Source organism: Somniosus microcephalus, chromosome 11 (assembly GCF_052327205.1).
Source record: "Somniosus microcephalus isolate GS21.2 chromosome 11, FLI_Smic_1.0, whole genome shotgun sequence".
Classification (NCBI taxonomy): domain Eukaryota; kingdom Metazoa; phylum Chordata; class Chondrichthyes; order Squaliformes; family Somniosidae; genus Somniosus; species Somniosus microcephalus.
The window spans coordinates 177,788,386-177,812,000 of record NC_140997.1 but is presented as its reverse complement, the minus strand read 5'-3'; the positions used below and the strand labels follow the sequence as shown (position 1 = coordinate 177,812,000).

At 44.3% G+C, this 23,615-nt stretch overlaps 6 non-coding genes across 6 annotated transcripts; all 6 read left to right on the top strand.

The window, feature by feature from the left end:
• Positions 1 to 5,417: 5,417 nt before the first annotated feature.
• On the top strand, positions 5,418 to 5,565 carry LOC147111016 (U4 spliceosomal RNA). Its single transcript, XR_015080139.1, has one exon. It is a non-coding gene; the product is annotated as a U4 spliceosomal RNA (small nuclear RNA).
• A 1,728-nt stretch (positions 5,566 to 7,293) lies between these two features.
• LOC147111015 (U4 spliceosomal RNA) lies at positions 7,294 to 7,434 on the top strand. The gene has a single exon (XR_015080133.1). It is a non-coding gene; the product is annotated as a U4 spliceosomal RNA (small nuclear RNA).
• Positions 7,435 to 11,444: 4,010 nt separating this feature from the next.
• On the top strand, positions 11,445 to 11,584 carry LOC147111014 (U4 spliceosomal RNA). Its single transcript, XR_015080136.1, has one exon. It is a non-coding gene; the product is annotated as a U4 spliceosomal RNA (small nuclear RNA).
• Positions 11,585 to 12,369: 785 nt separating this feature from the next.
• LOC147111013 (U4 spliceosomal RNA) lies at positions 12,370 to 12,511 on the top strand. Its single transcript, XR_015080131.1, has one exon. It is a non-coding gene; the product is annotated as a U4 spliceosomal RNA (small nuclear RNA).
• Positions 12,512 to 16,699: 4,188 nt separating this feature from the next.
• Positions 16,700 to 16,840, top strand: LOC147111012 (U4 spliceosomal RNA). The gene has a single exon (XR_015080128.1). It is a non-coding gene; the product is annotated as a U4 spliceosomal RNA (small nuclear RNA).
• Positions 16,841 to 21,176: 4,336 nt separating this feature from the next.
• On the top strand, positions 21,177 to 21,317 carry LOC147111011 (U4 spliceosomal RNA). Its single transcript, XR_015080127.1, has one exon. It is a non-coding gene; the product is annotated as a U4 spliceosomal RNA (small nuclear RNA).
• The last annotated feature ends 2,298 nt before the right edge of the window (positions 21,318 to 23,615 follow it).

Below are 23,615 nucleotides of genomic sequence, written 5' to 3'. Positions count from 1 at the left end.
AAGGTTGCTTGCCCCCTGGTCAGTTCAGTTACATACTGCTCAAGAAACCCATCCCTAATGAAGTAAGATTTAAAAATGAGCGTAACAGGGCACGTTTAGTAGAACGCAATTGCGCAGCAAAATGTGTAAAGATGAAATGTACTAATTATCCTATGTTTAATTGCCGAAATGACCATACCCGTTTAGAGAGATGAAACTTACAAAAAGAGACACTGACATAACCCTTTTCTGGAAAAACGAAACTTAGTAGTGGTCAAGAGAGAGAGGGACTCATTTCTCAGAAATCACATGTCCTGATGACTCACTTCCAAGAAATCAGAGGGTCCACAGGCCCCTGCAGTGAAAAGTGAAACTTATGTTATAGGCTACCTTGTAGAAGTTAGACACATCTAGTTAGTGATTAATGTATAGACTTTTAAATCGATTGGACCTCTGGAGTAGGAGGTCTCAGAAAATGTGTATAATTGTGTGAACCTCAAGAGATTTGGTGGAGTCGGAGCCTTGTGTTGGGACGCAAGAGCCATAGCTCCCCAGGCCTGAATAAACCGTTTTTACTTCAATTATTGGGTCTGTCTTTCTTACAACAAGCCAGTGTCGTCGACTTTGTATATCACTTAGTCCGCACTTTGGGGGCTTACATCACCTAATACACTCAATGAACTCATCCTCAAGGCTGCCCTGCCCAATTTGATTTGTCCAATTAATATGATAGTTAAAATCCCCCATAATTATAGATGTTCCCTTATTACAAGCCTCAACTATTTCCTGATTGATACTCCGTCCAACAGAGTTGCGACTGTTCGGAGGCCTATAGACTACGCCCACTAGTGTTTTTTTCCCCTTATTATTCCTTACCTCCACCCAAACTGTTTCATTATCCTGATCTTTTGACCCAATATCATTTCTCTGTATTACAGTGATTCCTTCCTTTATTAACATAGCCACCCCACCTCCCCTTCCTTCCTGCCTGTCCTTCCTGATCGTTAAATAACCTGGTATGTTTAATTCCCAGGCATTGTCACCCTGCAGCCATGTTTCTGTAATGGCCACAAGATCATACCCATATGTAGTTATTTGTGCCATTAACTCGTCTATTTTGTTACGAATGCTACGTGCATTCAGATAGAGAACTTTCAAATATGTTTTGTGACACTTAGTTCCTGCTTTTGCCTTTTTTATTACTTTACCTTTTACTCCATACCTTCTGCCCCTTCCTGACACGCTCTGGTTTTTAATTTCCCCACTGCTACCTAAATCTATGACCTTCTCTGTTGTCATTTTTATTATTTGCTCTCTAGGAACCTCCCCCCCACTAGTTAGTTTAAAGCCCTCTCTACAGCCCTAGTTATATGATCTGCCAGGACTCTAGTCCCAGCACTGGCCAAGTGAAGCCCGTCCCAACGGAACAGCTCCCTCCTGCCCCAGTACTGGTGCTAGTGTCCCAGGAAGCAAAACCCATTTCTCCCACACCAGTCTTTGAGCCACGCATTTAACTCTCTAATTTTATTTGTCCTAGCCAAATTCGCTCGTGGCTCAAGTAATAATCCAGAGATTATTACCCTTGTGGTTCTGCTTTTTAATTTGGCCCCTAGCTGCTCAAACTCCCTCAGCAGAACCTCCTTCCTTGTCCTATCTATGTCGTTGGTACCAACATGGACAACGACAACTGGATCCTCCCCCTCCCACTCCAAGTTTCTCTCCAGTCCAGAGGAGACGTCCTTAACCCTGGCACCGGGCAGGCAACACAGCCTTCGGGACTCTCGCTCTCGGCTGCAAAGAACTCTATCTATCCCCCTAACGATACTATCCCCTACCACTACAACATTTCTTTTAACTCCCCCCACTTGAATGGCCCCCTGCTCCACGGTGCTGTGGCCAGGTTGCTCATCCTCCCTGCAGTCCCTGCTCCTGTCCCCACAGGGAGTAAGAGCCTCGAACCTGTTGGACAAGTGCAAGGGCTGCGGCTCCTCCAACACTACCTCCTGGATCCCCGTACCTGCCTCACTTATAGTCACACCATCCTGACCCTGGCCACGGACTACATCTGAATTAATTAATCTAATTGGTGTGACTACCTCGTGATACACAGAGTCCAGGTAACTCTCCCCCTCCCTGATGTGTCTCAGTGTTTGAAGCTCGGACTCCAGCTCTTCAACACGGAGCCGGAGTTCCTCGAGCAGCCAACACTTACTGCAAATGTGATCACCGTGAGCATCAATGGTGTCCACCAGCTCTCACATATTGCAGCAGCAACACATCACCTGATCTCCCATTCTATGTAATTAATTAAATTTATTAATATTATTCTTAAATATCCTCTGCCCCGATTCTAGATGGTGAATATCACACCTTAGAAACTATAAACCAAAGAGATTTAAGCTTAAAAGGGAGAAATACTTACCAACCAATCACTTACCCGCTTTCTGGTGACGTCACACTTGGATTACTTTTTACCTCTCTCCTTCCCTCCGAGTTCAGAGACTGGAGACTGGTAGGCCTTACCTGGTCTCTGGGACTTTTATAGCCCCGCTCTGCCGCTCAGGTTTCCCGCCGACGCTGTGAGGCCTTACCTGGTCTCTGGGGACTTTTATACCCCGCTCTGCCGCTCAGGTTTCCTGCCGACGCTGTGAGGCCTTACCTGGTCTCTGGGACTTTTATACCCCGCTCTGCCGCTCAGGTTTCCCGCCGACGCTGTGAGGCCTTACCTGGTCTCTGGGACTTTTATACCCCGCTCTGCCGCTCAGGTTTCCCGCCGACGCTGTGAGGCCTTACCTGGTCTCTGGGGACTTTTATACCCCGCTCTGCCGCTCAGGTTTCCCGCCGATGCTGTGAGGCCTTACCTGGTCTCTGGGACTTTTATACCCCGCTCTGCCGCTCAGGTTTCCCGCCGACGCTGTGAGGCCTTACCTGGTCTCTGGGACTTTTATACCCCGCTCTGCCGCTCGGGTTTCCCGCCGACGCTGTGAGGCCTTACCTGGTCTCTGGGGACTTTTATACCCCGCTCTGCCGCTCAGGTTTCCCGCCGACGCTGTGAGGCCTTACCTGGTCTCTGGGACTTTTATACCCCGCTCTGCCGCTCAGGTTTCCCGCCGACGCTGTGAGGCCTTACCTGGTCTCTGGGGACTTTTAAACCCTGCTCTGCCGCTTAGGTTTCCCGCCGACGCTGTGAGGCCTTACCTGGTCTCTGGGACTTTTATACCCCGCTCTGCCGCTCAGGTTTCCCGCCGACGCTGTGAGGCCTTACCTGGTCTCTGGGGACTTTTATACCCCGCTCTGCCGCTCAGGTTTCCCGCCGACGCTGTGAGGCCTTACCTGGTCTCTGGGACTTTTATACCCCGCTCTGCCGCTCAGGTTTCCCGCCGACGCTGTGAGTCCTTACCTGGTCTCTGGGGACTTTTATACCCCGCTCTGCCGCTCAGGTTTCCCGCCGACGCTGTGAGGCCTTACCTGGTCTCTGGGACTTTTATACCCCACTCTGCCGCTCAGGTTTCCCGCCGACGCTGTGAGGCCTTACCAGGTCTCTGGGGACTTTTATACCCCGCTCTGCCGCTCAGGTTTCCCGCCGACGCTGTGAGGCCTTACCTGGTCTCTGGGGACTTTTATACCCCGCTCTGCCGCTCAGGTTTCCTGCCGATGCTGTGAGGCCTTACCTGGTCTCTGGGGACTTTTATACCCCGCTCTGCCGCTCAGGTTTCCTGCCGATGCTGTGAGGCCTTACCTGGTCTCTGGGGACTTTTATACCCCGCTCTGCCGCTCAGGTTTCCCGCCGACGCTGTGAGGCCTTACCTGGTCTCTGGGGACTTTTATACCCCGCTCTGCCGCTCAGGTTTCCCGCCGACGCACTGAGGCCTTACCTGGTCTCTGGGGACTTTTATACCCCACTCTGCCGCTCAGGATTCCCGCCGACGCTGTGAGGCCTTACCTGGTCTCTGGGGACTTTTATACCCCGCTCTGCCGCTCAGGTTTCCCGCCGATGCTGTGAGGCCTTACCTGGTCTCTGGGGACTTTTATACCCCGCTCTGCCGCTCAGGTTTCCCGCTGATGCTGTGAGGCCTTACCTGGTCTCTGGGGACTTTTATACCCCGCTCTGCCGCTCAGGTTTCCCGCCGACACTGTGAGGCCTTACCTGGTCTCTGGGGACTTTTATACCCCGCTCTGCCGCTCAGGTTTCCCGCCGACGCTGTGAGGCCTTACCTGGTCTCTGGGACTTTTATACCCCGCTCTGCCGCTCAGGTTTCCCGCTGATGCTGTGAGGCCTTACCTGGTCTCTGGGGACTTTTATACCCCGCTCTGCCGCTCAGGTTTCCCGCCGACGCTGTGAGGCCTTACCTGGTCTCTGGGGACTTTTATACCCCGCTCTGCCGCTCAGGTTTCCCGCCGACGCTGTGAGGCCTTACCTGGTCTCTGGGACTTTTATACCCCGCTCTGCCGCTCAGGTTTCCCGCCGACGCTAGGGGAATCAAGAGATATGGAGATCAGGCGGGAAAGTGGAGTTGAGGTCGTTGATCAGCCATGATCTTATTGAATGGTGGAGCAGGCTCGAGGGGCCATATGGCCTACTCCTGCGCCTATTTCTTATGTTCTTATGTATATAGATACACAAACAATAGATTTAAAGACAAACTGTCTGATTGTGAAGGGTATTTTGCACCGTCAAACTTTCCCATCGGTAACAAAAGGTTTATAGAGGGCAGCCAAGAGTGTGCAGGACCTGTGAGAAACAACAACTTGCATTAATATAGCACCTTTAACATAGTAAACCATCCTAAGGTGCTTCACAGGAGCGATTATCAAACTAAATTTGACACCGAACCACATAGGAGATATTAGGACAGCTGACCAAAAGCTTGGTCAAAGAGATAGATTTCAAGGAGCATCTTAAAAGAGCAGAGAGAGGCAGAAATATTTAGGGAGTGAATTCCAAAGCTTAGGGTCTAGGCCACTGAAGGCATGCTTGCCAATGATGGAGCGAAGGAAATTGGGGATGTGCAAGAGGCCAGAATTGGGGAAGCACAGAGATTTCGGAGGATTGTAGGGCTGGAGCAGCAGACATACAATGCAGAGGGTAAAAGTAGCATACAAATAAAGGTTAATAAACCTTTAAGCTGATGTTCAGAGCATCAAACACCCTGCCCAATAACAGGTACTTGCATATCAATAGTGCTAATTTTATATCAAAGCAGCCAGAACATCGCACAGTGATTAATATATTTCCATTCTATTATCCTTTACTGCCATTTCAATGTTTTGCTGACAAAGTACCGTTTTTTGAATTTGTTTAACAATATGATTCTTGGTAGAAAAACAATCCTAGCTCATAATAAAAAAAAGTTTTAAATGAGTTTACCTTGACCCACTACAACTATAAACAGTGTGCGTCTGATAGACCTCCGCTCGTCGGGGCCAATTTTCTTTTAAGCTTTTCGCAGTGGTGGTATTGTAGTTTATGAGGTTTAACCGAGGCGTGACTGTTGCTTATTGAAAACTTTTCCCAATACTCCGCTATTACAGCTTGAAATATAGTCGGCAATGACAATTTTGATAGCATCTTAAAGGCGGAAAGATAGTTTGATAAATTGATTTTATAACCAAAATTAAAATTCTTATTGTGTTTTCTTTCATTTATGTAATTGTATATTAGCTTAAATATTCTTGCAGTTGTTTCCAAGCCACATCTGTTTCAGCATCGCGTTTCCGCGGTGCAAATGAAGGGTGTTTTGTACCGTCAAATTTTGCAGTCAGTAGCAAAAAGGATAGCTTACACATAAAGGGCAGCCAAGAGTGTGCAGGACCAGTGATTGAAGTGGGCAAAAAGACAGCATACTCATAAAGGATAATGATACTATAAACTGATGTTCAGAGTGCCAAAGAGCATCCTGTCCAATACCAAGTACTGTACTTTCATATCAGTCGTGTGCCAGAATATCGCACATTAATTAACATATTCCCATGTAATTATACTTTATATCCATTTCAATGTTTTGCTGATGAAATGGTTTTTTGTTGAATTGTTTTAAAACAATGAGGTTCCTAGTAGAAAAAACAATCCAGCTGATAATAAAAAATGTTTAAGATGGGTTACCGAAATCCACCACAACTGTGAACAGTATGCAACTGATAAACCTCTGCTTGTCAGGGTGGAGTACTTTAGTTTTGTGCAGAGGCAGTATTGTAGTTGATGAGGTTTATCTGAGGTGTAATTATTGCTTGTTGGATGTGGAGGCTGGTGGGGTGAAAGGTGAGGACAAGGGGGACCCTATTGTGGTTCTGGGAGGAGCAGGGCTGAGGGCAGAAGTGTAGGAGATAGAACGGACATGGTTGGGGGCTGTGTCAACCACGGTAGAGGGGAATCCTTTTTTTTTCTCTCTCCCATACAGCAGCTGTTTCCCATCCTGCTAGTACACTTCACACCTAATCTGAGCCGTATTTTGTCTCCACTGTCCTATTACCATCTCGTCTGGTTTTGAATACCTCTTAATGTCTCTTTTACTTCTTTTGTTCTATCGCAGCCCTGCCTTCGATCTATTTTATTTCCTTTCCAGTTTGAAAAAGGGTTAGACCCGAAACGTCACTCTAATTTCTCTCCATGGATGTTGCCTGGCCTGCTGAGTTTTCCAGCATTTTCTGTTGTTATTTATGTGCTCAAGTCCCTGGAGTGAGACTTGAACCCACAACCTTCTGAGTCAGAGGTGAGAGTGCTACCCACTGAGACACAGCTGACAAAAGGTGATCAGCCTGAAATGCTCCCTCCACAGATGCTGCCTGACCAGCTGAGTGTTTCCAGCATTGTCTTATTTTTCCTGTAACTGACATGTTGCTTTGGTATATAGACACAGAAACAATAGATTTAAAGACTGTGTCTGGATGTGATGGATCTTTTGCACCGTCAATCTTTGCAATCTGTAGCAAAAGGGGTGCTTTACATAGGAGGAGGATAGTAACAGACTTCAGGAGGACATAGACTGGTGAAATGGGCAGACACATGGCAGATGAAATTTAACACAGAGAAGTGTGAAGTGATACATTTTGGTAGGAAGAGTGAGGAGAGGCAATATAAATTAAATGATACAATTTTAAAGGGGGTGCATGTATACAAATCTTCAAAGGTGGTAGGACATGTTGAGAAGGCTGTTAAAAAAACATATGGGATCCTTGTCTTTATTAATAGAGGCATAGAGTACAAAAGCATTCGTTAAGTTTCTGCATAAGAGACTTTTAGCTAAAACTAAAGTTCATGGTGAAATCACGGCCTATGAATCAGATAGACCTCTGCTCATCAGGAATTGGCTTGTTAGCTTTGCGCAGTGGCAGTATCGTAGCCAAAGAGGTTTAACTGTGGTGCGATTATTGCTTATTGAACACTTTTCCCAATACCCTGCTGTGATGACTTGAAATATAGTCGACATTGGCAATTTTTGACAGTCTCTGTGGAGACTTACTTTATAACTACAGCCAAATGAAATAATGTTTTATTTATTTATATGTTTCCGTGTTAGCGAAAAGTATTTGTGCTTTTGCGATCACAACTTTTTGAAGGTGCAGTTGGACGTACAAATTTATAAAGACCTACAGGGATGTCCAGCATTTCAATGAAGTTGCTATTAATATACATTCAATATGTATGTGGGTTCTGATAAAAGGTGATCAGCCTGAAACGTTAACCGGTTCTCCCTCCATAGATGCTGAGTGTTTCCAGCATTGTCTGTTATTATTCCAGTAATTGACATGTTGCTTTGGATTAGTGCTCGGGCCTCAGCTATTTACAATCTATATTAATGACCTAGATGAAGGGACCAAGTGTAATGTATCCAAGTTTGCTGATGATACAAAGCTAGGTGGGACAGTAAGCTGTGAGGAGAACACAAAGAGTCTGCAAAGGGATATAGATAGACTAAGTGAGTGGGCAGTAAGGTGGCAGATGGAGTATAATGTAGGGAAATGTGAGGTTATTCACTTTGGTAGGAAGAATAGAAAAACAGAATATTTTTTAAATGGTGAGAAACTTTTAAATGTTGGTGTTCAGAGAGATTTGGGTGTCATCATGCAAGAAACTCAGAAAGCTAGCATGCAGGTACAGCAAGCAATAAGGAAGGCAAATGGCATGTTGGCCTTTATTGCAAGGGGGTTGGAGTATAAGAGTAAGGAAGTCTTACTACAATTGTACAGGGCCTTGGTGAGACCACACCTGGATTACAGTGCACAGTTTTGGTCTCCTTATCTAAGAAGGGATATACTTGCCTTGGAGGCGGTGCAACAAAGGTTTCACTAATATAAAATAAAACAGAAAATGCTGGAAATACTCAGCAGTTCAGGCAGCATCAGTAGGGAGAGAAACAGGGTTAATATTTCAGGTCGACGACCCTTCGTCAGAACTGGAAACAGTTGGAGATGTAACAGGATTTTAAACAAGTGTAGGGGCAGAGAGGGGGGAGGGGAGGAAAGAACGAAAGGGAAGGTCTGTGATAGGATGGAAGGCAGAAGAGATTAAGAGACGCAAGGGATGATAATGCAAGGCAAAAAGAGATGGTAATGGGACAAGTTAAGAAACAAAAGATGACTTTTGTATAAGGTTTCACTAGATTGATTCCTGGGATGAGAGGGCTGTCCTATGATGAGAGATTGTGTAGAATGGGCCTATACTCTCTGGAGTTTAGAAGAATGAGAGGTGATCTCATTGAAACATACAGGATTCTGAAGGGGATTGACAGGGTAGATGTTTCCCCTGGCTGGAGTGTCCAGAAATTTCTTCACTCAGAGGGTTGTGAATCTTTGGAATTCTCTGCCCCAGAGAGCTGTGAATGCTGAGTCTTTGAGTATATCCAAGGCTGAGATCGATAGATTTTTAGACTCTAGGGGAATCAAGAGATATGGAGATCGGGCGGGAAAGTGGAGTTGAGGTCGATGATCAGCCATGATCTTATTGAATGGCGGAGCAGGCTTGAGGGGCTGTATGGCCTACCCCTGCTCCTATTTCTTATGTTCTTATGTATATAGATACACAAACAAGAGATTTAAAGACAAACTGTCTGATTGTGAAGGGTATTTTGCACTGTCAAACTTTCCCATCAGTAACAAAAGGTTTATGGAAAGAAATCAGTATTTGTAGGGAAATGGTGTTGGGGAAATTGATGGGATTGAAGGCTGATAAATCCCCAGGGCCTGATAATCTACATCCTAGGGTACTTAAGGAAGTGGCCCTAGAAATAGTAGGTGCATTGCTGGTCATCTTCCAGCATTCGATAGAATCTGGAACAGTACCCATGGATTGAATACCCCACTTTTCAAAAAAGGTGGTAGAGCGAAAACCGGGAATTACAGACCGGTAAGCCTGACATCGGTAGTGGGGAAAATGCTAGAGTCCATTATAAAATATGTAATAGCAGAGCACTTGGAAAACAGTGACAGGATTGGACAAAGTCAACATGGATTTACAAAAGGTAAATCATGCTTGACTAATCTACTGGAATTTTTTGAGGATGTAACTAATAATATAGATAAGGGAGAACCAGTGGATGTGGTGTATTTGGACTTTCAGAAGGCTTTCAATAAGGTCCCGCATAAGAGATTAGCGTGTAAAATTAAGGTGCATGGGATTGGGGGCAAGGTATTGACTTGGATAGAGAACTGGTTGGCAGACAGAAAGCAAAGAGTTGGAATAAACGGATCTTTTTCCGAATGGCAGGCAGTGACTAGTGGGGTACCGCAGGGATCGGTCCTTGGACCCCAGCTATTCACAATATATATTAATGATCTAGACAAGGGAACTAGATGTAATATCTTCTAATTTGCAGATGACACAAAGCTGGGTGGGCACGTGTGCTGTGAGGAGGATGCTGAGAAACTACAGGATTATTTGGACAGGTTGGGTGATTGGGCAGAAGCATGGCAGATGCAATATAATGTGGATAAATGTGAGGTTATCCACTTTGGTGGCAAAAACAGGAAGGCAGATTATTATCTGAGCGGCAATAGATTGGGAGAAGGGGAAGTGCAACGAGACCTGGGTGTCCTTGTGCACCAGTCGCTGAAGGTAAGCATGCAGGTGCAGCAGGCGGTTAAGAAGGCAAATGGTATGTTGGCCTTTGTAGCGAGAGGGTTTGAGTACAGGAACAAGGATGTCTTGCTGCAGTTGTACAGGACCTTGGTGAGAGCACATCTTGAGTATTGTGTGCAGTTTTGGTCGCCTTATCTGAGGAAGGATGTTCTTGCCATGGAAGGAGTTCAGCGAAGATTCACTAGGCTGATACCTGGGATGGCAGGAATGACATATGAGGAGAGATTGGGACGATTGGGCTTATACTCGCTGGAGTTTAGAAGAATGAGAGGGGATCTCATTGAAACTTATAAAATTCTGACAGGACTGGACAGACTAGATGCAGGAAGGATGTTCCCAATGGTCGGGGAGTCCAGAACCAGGGGTCACAGTCTAAGGATAAGGGGTAGGCCATTTAGGACAGAAATGAGGAGGAATTTCTTCACCCAGAGAGTGGTGAACCTGTGGAATTCTCTACCACAGAAGGCAGTAGAGGCCAATACGTTAAATATATTCAAGAAGGAGTTGGATATATTTCTTAAGGCTAAAGGGATCAAGGGGTATGGGGAGAAAGCAGGGACCGGGTACTGAAATTGGATGATCAGCCATGATCGCATTGAATGGTGGCGCAGGCTCGAGGGGCCGAATGGCCTACTCCTGCTCCTATCTTCTATGTTTCTATGTTTCTATAGAGGGCAGCCAAGAGTGTGCAGGACCTGTGAGAAACAACTTGCATTAATATAGCACCTTTAACATAGTAAACCATCCTAAGGTGCTTCACAGGAGCGATTATCAAACTAAATTTGACGCCAAACCACATAAGGAGATATTAGGACAGCTGACCAAAAGCTTGGTCAAAGAGATAGATTTCAAGGAGCATCTTAAAAGAGCAGAGAGAGGCAGAAATATTTAGGGAGTGAATTCCAAAGCTTAGGGTCTAGGCCACTGAAGGCATGCTTGCCAATGATGGAGCGAAGGAAATTGGGGCTGCGCAAGAAGCCAGAATTGGAGAAGCACAGAGATTTTGGAGGATTGTAGGGCTGGAGCAGCAGACATACAATGCAGAGGGTAAAAGTAGCATACAAATAAAGGTTAATAAACCTTTAAGCTGATGTTCAGAGCATCAAACGCCCTGCCCAATAACAGGTACTTGCATATCAATAATGCTAATTTTATATAAAAGCAGCCAGAATATCACACAGTGATTAATATATTTCCATCCTGTTAAGCTTTACTGCCATTTCAATGTTTTGCAGATAAAATACCGTTTTTTAATTTGTTTTAACAATATGATTCTTGGTAGAAAAACAATCCTAGCTGATAATAAAAAAAAGTTTTAAATGAGTTTACCCACCACAAATGTAAACAGTGTGCGTCTGATAGACCTCCGCTCGTCGGGGTTAATTACTTTAGTTTTGCACAGTGGTAGTATTGTAGCCCATGAGGTTTAACCGAGGTGTGATTATTGCTTATTGAAAATTTTCCCAATACCCTGCTATGACGACTTGAAATGCAGTCAACAATTGCAATTTTTGACTGTTTCTGTGGTGACTACTTATTTAAATATAAAATAAAAGCAATAATAATTTTTTGTTATGTGTAACTGACTTTAGCACCAACAATGGCGTGAAGTTTTGCTGTATACTGTAGTGCGTTTCTCCAGTAGCTAATTAGTATTCTTACAGTAATTACTAAGAGGTTTATGTTTCGGCTGCACGTATCGAGGGTGCAGTTGGATGTAGCAAATCTATATTTCAATGTATATACATATCAGTAGTTGACATGTTGAGTTTCCTGAAGAGGGTTTGAGAGGTGAAAAGGCACCATATAGTTTTGGTATATAGACAAATAGCTTAAAGACAAGTTGTATCGGGATGTGAATCAGGCTATTTTGCACCGTCAATCAGTAGCAAAAGGATACTTTACATATGAGGGAAGCCAAGAGTGTGCAGGACCACTGGGAAACTGACACATTGATTGCAGTGGGTAAAAATATAACATACAAATAAAAAGATAATACTTTACACAGATGTTCAGAGTGCCAAACATCCTGCCCAATCACAGCTACTTGCATATCAATAGTGTGAGTTTTATTGCAAAACAGCCAGAACATCCCACATTGAGTAACGTATTTCCGTGTCATCATACTTTCTCCATTTCAATGTTTTGCTGACAAAATGCTTTCTTTGTTGATTTGTTGTAAGAAAACAATGTGATTCTTTGTAGCAAAGACAATCCTAGCTGATAAAACAGGTTTTAGGTGGCGCACCTGGACTCACCACAAATGTAGACAGTATGCGTCTGGTAGATCTCGGCTCGTCAGGGATGATTTTGTTAGCTTTGCACAGTGGCAGTATTGTAGCCAAGGAGGTTTAACCGAGGTGCGATTATTGCTTATTGAAAACTTTTCCCAATACCCTGCTATGACGACTTTGCAATATAGTCGGCAATGGCAATTTTTGATAGTCTCTGTGGAGACTATTTTAAACAAAACAAAGTAGAATTGATTGTAACAAGTGCTAAAACAAGTGTTGAAACTAATTTGAAGGCATAACTGGTAATGGTTGGGTGAAGGATATAGCAGAGTTGGAGGAACGCAATGTTTGTTAATGGAGAGTTATAGGGCTGGAGGAGGTTACAGAGATGGGGAACGGTGAAGCCAGGGAGAGATTTGAACACAAGGCTGAGAATTTTGAAATCGAGTTGGAGGCTTTTTGGGTGAACAGGACTTGCGTGAGTTAGGATACAGACAGCGGAGTTTTGGATGAGCTCAAGTTTACGGCGGGTGCATGATGGGAGGTCGGCTGGCCAGACATTGGAATAGTCGAATCTGCAGGTAACAAAGGCATGGATGGGGGTTTCAGCAGCAGATGGGCAGGGCTACAGGCCGGTCATATTACAGAGGTGGAATTGGCTGTCTTGGTGATGGAGAGGATTTGGGGTTGGAAGCTCAGGTCAGGGTCAAATAGGAGTCTAGAGCCAGGGGTCACAGTCTCAGAATAAAGGGTGGTGAATCTTTGGAATTCTCTACCCCACAGGGCTGTGGAGGCTCAGTCATTGAGTATATTCAAGACATAGATCGATAGATTTTTGGATATTAAGGGAATCAAGGGATATAGGAATAGTGCAAGAAAGTGGAGATGAGGTAGAAGATCAGCCATGATCTTATTGGATGGCGGAGCAGGCTCGAGGTGCCGAATGGCCTACTCCTGCTCCTACTTCTTTTAGGATGCTGAGTTTGTGAACAGTGATGGAATCAATGGCTAGGAAACGGAGTTTGTGGTGGGGGCCTTCTGTTTAATTGGAGGAAATGATGGCTGATCCAAGATTAGATGTTGGACAAGAAGACTGACCATACTGAGGCAGTGGAGGGGTCGAGAGAGGTAGTGGTGAGGTAGAGCACAGTGTCATCAATGTGCTTGTTGAATCTGTCATCGTGTCTTCAAATTATGTCATCGAGGGAGAGTTGTTGGAGGAGGATGGTGTGGTCCACCATGTCAAAGGCTGCAGACTGGTTGAGAAATATAGAAGTTAAAATATATAGAAGTTAAAACGTGGAAACGGGCCATTCAACCCAACTAGTCTGTGTCAAATGAGGAGCGATAGTTTACCACAGTCACAGTCATACAGGATGACATTTGTGACTCTGATTAGGGCTGTTTCAGTGCTGTGGCTACGGTGAAAACTTGACCAGAGAGGTTCAAACATGGAGTTGCAGGAAAGAGAGGCATGGATTTGGGAAATGACAGCATGTTCAAGGACTTTGGAGAGGAAAGGGAGGTTGGAGAGAGTTGGGAGGTAGTTTGCAAGGACAGAGAAGCAAAGGGTGGGTATTTTTGAGGAGGGGTGATGACAGCAGAATTGAAAGGGAGGGGGGCAGTCAGTCTCTTGTAACAAGCTAACTTACTCTTGGTCAGTTAGAGGGAGGATTTCAAATATTACCGTGCGCAGAAAGTAGCTACCATTTTACAAAATTGATCTCCATGCTTCTAACTGCTGATACCAATAATTCACTTTAAATTCAGCTGCTTCAACATCATTTTGTTTACCTTAGTGTCATTTTAAATGTAGGCAGCAGAGTTTTGGGCGAGCTAAAGTTTACAGAGAGACTCATTGCACAGACTGCTACTTGTTTCAACCCTGGTGGTGTCCTGCACAATGGACCTTGGTCCTTCAGTTTGGTATCTAGATTTTTAAAAACTCTGCTAATGGTATAAAATTCATCCAAACTTATATGAATTTAAATACAAGTTTTCATATATTAAAAAAGGTGTAGCAGTGTGCACATATCCCTCTCTCAATGTCATATTTTGTTACAGATGTAAAACAATAAGAAAATGCTGGGTGCTTCTTGGCTATAACCTGAAATTGACTTGCACATTCCAAACTGACCAAATAACAATTAAATTCTGATGATGCTCTGATATCTCTTTGATGTTTACTTGGAGCAATTAGACCCCCTGGTCATAAAAAGACAGGTCATCTTAAAAACAGCCACACCTTACCATTCAAAATATTAAATTGTGTATTAAATGGTTCGTACTCCTATCATTAAAAAACAGTCTATCATATATATATTTATATATAAAATCTTGAAGCCAATGCACGTATGGTACACTCCAGACATCGCACAGCAGTTGTCACACTTTGTTACAAATACAAAGCGATCTTTAAAAAAAAGAAACAATTCCAGTTATGACCAGGAGCCTGAAATTTACAAGCGGTTACAGCTATCCTCTTAGTTGCATTTGTCTGTTTCGAGCAGTGGCCTTAACAGCACAGCCCAGGTTAGCAGTTAAATACTACAATTGTGCTCCAGACTTGAGACTACTAGTGAGCAATAATTCAGGATATCCAGTTAAGTTAGGATACAGTTTGACTTCCATTTAAAAATATTTTCTTAATATTATCATTATTTGAATTTTGTGAAGTTAGGACAGGACAACAGAAAATTCAACTAATGCTGAATAGGGATAATATAAAGCTTTATCCTCAATCAACATCACTACAGCAGATATCTGCTCATTATCAAATTGCTGTTTGTGTGAGCTTGCTGTGCGCAAATTGGTTGCCGCGTTTCCCACATTACAACAGTGACTACACTTCAAAAAGTACTTAATTGGCTGTAAAGCGCTTTGGGACATCCGGTGGTCGTGAAGGGCGCTATATAAATGCAAGTCTTTCTGTTCTTTTTATAGCTTGGTGATTTAAATCTGATTGTTTTCTATGGTGCCCCACGTCCTAACTCGCACCAAGTCCCATTCACCCATCACCCCTGTGCTCGCTGACCTACACTGGCTCCCGGTTAAGCAGTGCCTCAATTTCAAAATTCTCATCCTTGTTTTCAAATCCCTCCATGGCCTCGCCCCTCCCTATCTCTGTAATCTCCTTCAGCCCAACCACCCGAGATATCTGCACTTCTCTAATTCTGCCTCTTGAGCATCCCTGATTATAATCGCTCAACCATTGGTGGCCGTACCTTCTGTTGCCTAGGCCCTAAGCTCTGGAATTCCCTCCCTAAACCTCTCCGCCTCGCTACCTCTCTTTCCTCCTTTAAGACACTCCTTCAAACCTACCTCTTTGACCAAGCTTTTGGTCACCTGCCCTAATTTCTCCTTATGTAGCTCGGTGTCAAATTTTTTTGTCTTATAATGCTCCTGTGAAGCACCTTGGGACGTTTTATTATGTTAAAGGCACTATATAAATACAAGTTGTTGTTGTTGGGCTGGAGTCTTCAAAAGAACGGCTGGAAATCACAGGTGGAGAAGCACACACAGGCTAATAAATCAATTGAATAAAATTGTGCTGTTTTATATCAAAGCATGAGTACATATCTTGTTCCAGTCTACTGATGTGCTTTAAGTACCATATCTACTTGATGTATTTGAACAAAGTTTAATTATTGGCCGTAAAATGTTTTATTGTTATTAGAACTACTACAAATTGAAAAGGATGAGTCATAGAGTCATAGAGTTTTACAGCACAGAAAGAGGCCCTTCGGCCCATCGTGTCTGCGCCGCCCATCCATCCCTGAAATTAATTAAAGTGCATATATGTGAGAAGAAAACCTACAAATGCTAAAAATCGTAAATAAAACACATACAAAATGCTGGAAATCAGAAATAAAAAATGCTGAAAGTATTCAGCAGCATTATCAGTTGTGTAAAAACAGACAGTGGGGTTCATCCTTCAGAGCAGCTCTGTCCAGTTGCCAACAATGTGTCAAGCTGAAACATGAACCTCTCTTCTCCCTGCCAGCTTAATACCACTGCCCAGCATTGTGTCCGAAGCGCCTACAATGCGCAGGGACCTGCGACTGTGCAGGGAGTGTTCTAATGTGATTATTTAAAAATAACTTTTAAAGCAGCGACAAGATGAGGATTGTGAGAATCGGTTAAACTGTAGAGTGCGCTTCAGTCCATTTGACAAGACGTCATCAGTAGAATTAGCATATTCACATCCCATAATCCTTACCTATGCATTTCAACATTCTGGCTGATAAAAATGTTTGTATCTGCTGAATTATTTTTTAAAAATACATTGACAATTGATAAAATTCAATTCTAGTTGATAATGCACAATGCACTGCATTTGGTTAATTTCCCTCGCCACAACTGTGAACACTTTGAGTCGGATAGACCTACGCTCGTCAAGAAGTTTTTGGTTAGCTTTGCGCAGTGGCAGTATCGTAGCCGATGAGGTTTAACCGAGGCGCGATTATTGCTTATTGAAAACTTTTCCCAATACCCCGCTATGACGACTTGAAATATAGTCGGCAGTGGCAATTTTTGATAGTCTCTGCGGAGACTACTTTTTTTAAACAAGAATAGAAACAAAATATCTTAATAATAAACAAAATTGATGACGTTTTTATACCGAATTTCACTTTAAAGGCAAGTTAGCCTAAGCATATGTGGGATGTACCTGCGTTGGTGAACGTAACAGGTTACATTAGGGTGGCCAATTTGGTTTGACGTATTCGTCCAGATTTGATGGCGTAATTGTTCATCGTAGGACATTAAATCACGTGACATTTCCCCACTGTTTGCAAATGTTACTACATTTACTTTAGTTGAGTGTCTTAATATCTATCGTCCAGCCCGGAATTAAATATTTGACTTTTTGTTTTATAGTGAGATGAATAACATAATTTATAAATCAAAGAAAGAACACAAAGATTTGAGGATAAATAATGATTAAATAAAAACTACTTCTCGTATGTTTCTACAGTGTCGACTTCAATGAGAAACACCAAGTAAATACCACTCCCAGTTTGTGTTTCTCACCCTTCCTCCCCCAGTTTGTGTTTCTTGCCCTTCCTCCCCCAGTTTGTGTTTCTTGCCCTTCCTCCCCCAGTTTGTGTTTCTCGCCCTTCCTCCCCCAGTTTGTGTTTCTTGCCCTTCCTCCCCCAGTTTGTGTTTCTCGCCCTTCCTCCCCCAGTTTGTGTTTTTTCTCTCTCTGTCTCCCCCAGTTGCTTTCTCAGGACTCACGGAGTTTCCAGGTGATTTTCATTGGCCCTGATGTCGCTATCCTCATAACCGGTAAGACAGTGGTATTGTGAATAGCTGGGAGACCAGAAGGCCTCAGACATTACCTTTATAAAGCACTGGTTAGGCCACAACTGGAGTATTGCGTCCAGTTCTGGTCACCACACTTTAGGAAGGATGTGAAGGCCCTTGAGAGGATGCAGAGGAGATGGGGAATATTAGCTACAAGGACAGGTTGGAGAAGCTAGATTTGTTTTCATTAGAGCAAAGGGGGTTGAGGGGTGATTTGATAGAGGTGTACAAGATTATGATGGGTTTGGTGAGGCTAGACGAGGAAAGGCTGTTCCCACTAGTTGATGTTACAAGGACTAGGGGACACAGATTTAAGGTTTTGGGCATGAGATACAGGGGGAACGTGAGGAAAAACTTTTTTACGCAGCAAGTGGTGAGGACCTGGAACTCGCTGCTGACAGAAGTGGTGGAAGTGGAGACACTCAATGTTTTCAAGGGGAGACTGGATAGGCACTTGGGGAAATAAACTTGCAGGGCTTCGGGGATAGAGCGGGGGGATGGGACTGATGACCGCTCCACAGAGATGGATTTGATGGGCCGAATGGCCTCCGTCTGTGTCGTTATGAATCTAGGACTCTATGACAATGTGGTTTGGTTGCGAGCCTCGACAGCCTGGGTACTGTGCATGCGTGAACCATGCATACAAGGGCTGTTTTTCCCGAGTGGCCCATTCTGGTAGAATCCCGCCCAAAGCGGGCGAGTTGGAAACCCTAAGTTACATAGATAGGGAAGGATGCCATGATGTCTTGAAATCTGGAACGCTCGCCCCCAAAAAGCTGTTGAGGTGAGATCAACTGAACATTTCAAATAAGATGGATAGATTTTTGTTAGGCAAGGGTATTAAGGGTTACGGAACCAAGGCGGGTAGATGGAGTTAAGAATCAGATCAGCCAGGATCTAATTGAATGGCAGAACAAGCTCAAGGGGCTGAATGGCCTACTCCTGTTCCTATGAAATATAGTCAGCAATGGCACTTTTTGTCAGTCTCTGACTTATAAGCAACAACAACATAGAATTTACAGCATAGAAACAGGCAATTCAGCCAACAGGTCTTTGCAGCGTTTATACTCCATACGAGGCTCCTCCCACCTTACGTCATCTCATGCAACAGCATATCCTTCTATTCCTTTCTCCGCCATAAAAACATAAGAATTAGGAGCAGGAGTAGACCATACGGCCCTTCGAGCCTGCTCCACCATTCAGTAAGATCATGGCTGATCTTATACCTCAACTCCACTTTCCCGCCCGATCCCCATATCCCTTGATTCCCCTAGAGTCCAAAAATCTATCTATCTCAGCCTTGAATATACTCAATGACTCAGCATTCACAGCCCTTTGGAGTAGAGAATTCCAAATATTCACAACCCTCTGAGAGAAGAAATTCCTCCTCATCTCAGTCTTAAATGGCCAGCCCCTTATCCTGAGACTATGCCACCTAGTTTTAGACACTCCAGCCAGGGGAAACAACCTCTCAGCATCTACCCTGTCAGTCCCCCATAGAATTTTAGAGGTTTCAAAGAGACCACCTCTGATTCTTTTAAACTCCAGAGAGTATAGGCCCAATCTGCTCAATCTCTCCTCATAGGACAGCCCTCTCATTCCGGGATCAATCTAATGAACCTTCGTTGCACCACCTTTAAGGCAAGTATGTCCTTCCTCAGATAACGAGACCAAAACTGTGTGGTCTCACCAAAGTCCTGTACAATTGTAGTAAGATTCCTTATTCTTGTACTCCAACCCCCTTGCAATAAAGCCAACATGCCATTTGCCTTCCTAATTGCTTGCTGTACCTGCATGTACTTATCGAGCTTCCCCTTAATAAATGCATTATTGCTATTTGCTTCAACTACTCCTTGTGTTAGAAAGTTCCAAATTCTAACCACTTTCTGTGTCAAGAAATGTTTCCTGAATTCCTTATTGGATTTATTAGTAGCTATCTTGTATTTATAACCATCAGTTTTGGACTCCTCCGCTAGTGGAAACATCTCTATATTGTCAAATCCCTTCAGAATTTTAAAGAACTCTATCAGGTCACCTTTCAGCCTTCACTTTTCTAGTGAAAGGGGTTGGCTGACAGTTACAACCTCAGTTCTCATATCATCCTTGTAAATTTTCTTGGACCTTCTCCAGTGCTTCTATATGCTTCTATATGCTTGTAATATGGCAACCAGAACTGTGTACAGTGGCCTAACCAAGTTTTTATATAAGTTTAACATAACTTCTCTGCTTTTGAATTCTATTCTTCTAGAAATTATCCCCAGTGCATAGTTTGCATTTGTATGGCTTTGTTAACCTGTGTTGCTACTTTTAGTGATTTGTGAATCTGTACCCCTAGGTTGCTTTGGGCCTCTACCTCATTTAAACTCTTATTTTCTGAGGAGTAGGAGATTCCTTATTCCTGCTACTGAACTACGCCATTTCAAACTTATCCACAATGAAATTAATTTGCCCTTTACATGCCCATTCTGCAAGTTTGTTAATGTCTTGTATTTTGTCACAGTCTTCCTCTATTAATGATACCCCCAATTTGATATCATCCACAAATTTTGATATTGTATTTCTGAGTCCCAAGTTCAAATCATTTATGTAAATGATGAACAACGGTGGTCCCAATTCTGATCACTATGGAACACCACTTCCCACTTTCCATCAGTCTGAGTTATTATCTTCAACCAATCTTTCCCGTTTTTTTTGGATGCACGGCCCCTTTAAGGGGCTGCACAGCCCATTCTCGAACTTTAACATTACAAAAGCCGGTCCCGGGCTGCACAGGACTGGCAAAGAGCTACACAACCGCACAGCTTATAGGGAACATTGCCTTTAACCCCTACGCTCTGTTTTCTGTTTTGTCTCGAAAAAGAACCAGTGGAGAGATGAGGACTTTTTTTTATCACAGCTAGTTGTTGTGATCTGGAATGCACTGCCTGAAAGGATGGTGGAAGCAGATTTAATAGTAACTTTCAAGAGGGAATTGGATAAATGCTTGAAAAGGAAATATTTGCAAGGCTATGGGGAAAAAGCAGGGGAGTGGGACAAATTGAATAGCTCTTTCAGGCACAGTGGGTTGAATGGCTTCCTTCTGTGCTGTATGATTTGCTATCCATTTTGCTACTGCTGAAATAGAATTAAATGTTATTTTTATTAGCATACAAATAAAGCAGATGTTCAGAGCGCCAAACAACATTCTACTCAAACAAAAGTAAAATACAAGCGATGCTGGAAATCTGAAAGTTCTGAGGCAGGATCATCGACCTGAAACTGTTGCTCTCTCCACGAATGCTGCCTGATCTGAGTGTTTCCAGCATTCTGCACTATACCATAGTGTAACTTTTATTTCCAAGTAGCTGGAACGTCACAACGTGATTATCATATTACCATCCCATAATCCTTTACTTCCAACTCGATGTTTTGCTGACAAATCTTTTTTGTCAATTTGTGTTTAGAAAACAATGTGAATCCTGACTTTAAATAATCACAATCTCAGCTGATAATAAAAACTTCTTTTAAGGTAGGTCACCTAGACTCACTACAACTGTGAACAGTATTCGGCTAATAGACCTGGGCTCGTCAGGCTAAATTTTGTTAGCTTTGCGCAGTGGCAGTATCGTAGCCGATGAGGTTTAACCGAGGCGCGATTATTGCTTATTGAAAACTTTTCCCAATACCCCGCTATGACGACTTGAAATATAGTCGGCAGTGGCAATTTTTGATAGTCTCTGCGGAGACTACTTTTTTTAAACAAGAATAGAAACAAAATGTTTTAATTAACAGAGTTGATGAAGTTTTTATACAGAATGTCACTTTAACGGCAAGCTAGCCTAAGCATATGTGGGATGTGCCTGCGTTGGTGAACGTAACAGGTTACATTAGGGTGGCCAATCTGGTTTGACATTCGTCCAGATTTGATCGCGTAATGTTTCATCATAGGACATTTAATCACGTGACATTTCCCCACTGTTTGCAAATGTTACTACATTTACTTTAGTTGAGTGTCTTAATATCCATCGCCCAGCCCCGAACTAAATGTTTGACTTTTTGTTTTATAGTGAGATGAATAATATAATTTATAAATCAAAGAAAGAACACAAAGATTTGAGGATAAATAATGATTAAATAAAAACTACTTCTCGTATGTTTCTACAGTGTTGACTTCAATGAGAAACACCAAGTAAATACCACTCCCAGTTTGTGTTTCTCACCCTTCCTCCCCCAGTTTGTGTTTCTCGCCCTTCCTCCCCCAGTTTGTGTTTCTCGCCCTTCCTCCCCCAGTTTGTGTTTCTCGCCCTTCCTCCCCCAGTTTGTGTTTCTCGCCCTTCCTCCCCCAGTTTGTGTTTCTCGCCCTTCCTCCCCCAGTTTGTGTTTCTCACCCTTCCTCCCCCAGTTTGTGTTTCTCGACCTTCCTCCCCCAGTTTGTGTTTCTCACCCTGATGCGCTATCAATTACTCATAAAAGACTGAGAGTTAGAAGAGTAACTAAAGGCTTTTATTAACAACAGAATGGAGGTCTGCCTCGAGTGGTCGACCGGTCCAGGATACAAGGGCTGGGGAGCAGTCACCTTTATACTAGGACCTGTGGGAGGAGTCAGCCGAGGCATGTCCAGGCATGTACACAGTGGAATACAAACAGGACAAACAGGAATACAAACAGTGGTTTACCACATTCACCCCTTGTTTAAAATTGAGTCCGGCGGGGTGAAGTGTATTAAAAGTTAGTGTATTGGAGTCTCTCCGGAGGTCTTGTCTGCCGCTGTGATCGGCGTGGCGACGGCAGGGGTAGTGAAGCTTCCGGCGTCGAGTCCAGCGTAGGCTGTGGCACAGGCGTGTCGTCCTCGTAGATGTCGAGCGGGTCGCGGGGCCCAGGCCTGCCGTCTGCTGGGGCTGGATATCGGATCGTGGGGGGGGGTGGTAGTGGGTAGTGGGTTACTGTGGTCCCCGAGGGTGCAAGGTCTCTTATGGAGACTGTGTCCTCCCGCCCGTCCGGGTATGCGATGTAAGCATACTGGGGGTTGGCGTGGAGGAGGTCGACCCTCTCGACCAGGGGGTCCGTTTTATGGGTCCTCACGTGTCTTCTCAGTAGGACCGGCCCTGGGGACGTCAGCCATGGCGGTAGCGACGTCCCTGATGTGGACTTCCTTGGGAAGACAAACATTTTCTCATGAGGGGTGGCGTTAGTGGCAGTGCAGAGCAGTGACCGAATAGAGTGGAGCGCATCGGGGAGCACATCCTGCCAGCGGGAGGTTGGAAGGCCCCTAGACTTTAAGGCTAGCAGGACGGCCTTCCAAACTGTCGCATTTTCTCTTTCCACCTGTCCGTTCCCCCGGGGGTTGTAACTGGTGGTCCTGCTTGTGGCAATACCCCTAGTTAGCAGGTACTGACGGAGTTCGTCGCTCATAAACGATGAGCCCCGGTCGCTATGGATATAGCTGGGGAAGCCGAACAGGGTGAAGAGGTTGTTCAGACATTTAATGACTGTGGCACTGGTCATGTCCGGGCAGGGGAAGGCGAACGGGAAACGGGAGTACTCATCAATAATATTGAGGAAGTACACATTGCGGTCGGAGGAGGGGAGAGGCCCTTTAAAATCAACGCTCAGGCGCTCGAAGGGGCGAGTGGCTTTTATCAGGTGGGCCCTGTCTGGTCTATAAAAGTGTGGTTTGCACTCAGCGCAGACTTGGCAGTTCCTGGTCATGGTCCTGACCTCCTCAATAGAGTAAGGCAGGTTGCGGGCCTTGATGAGGTGGAAGAATCTGGTGACCCCCGGGTGGCAGAGGTCATTGTGGAGGACCCGTAGTCTATCGATCTGCGCGCTGGCGCAGGTGCCACGCGATAGCGCATCCGGGGGTTCATTTAGCTTCCCGGGCCGGTACAAGATCTCGTAGTTGTAGGTGGAAAGTTCGATTCTCCACCTCAAGATCTTGTCATTTTTGATTTTGCCCCTCTGCTTGTTGTTAAACATAAAAGCAACTGAACGCTGGTCAGTGAGCAGGGTAAATCGTTTTCCGGCCAGGTAGTGCCTCCAATGAC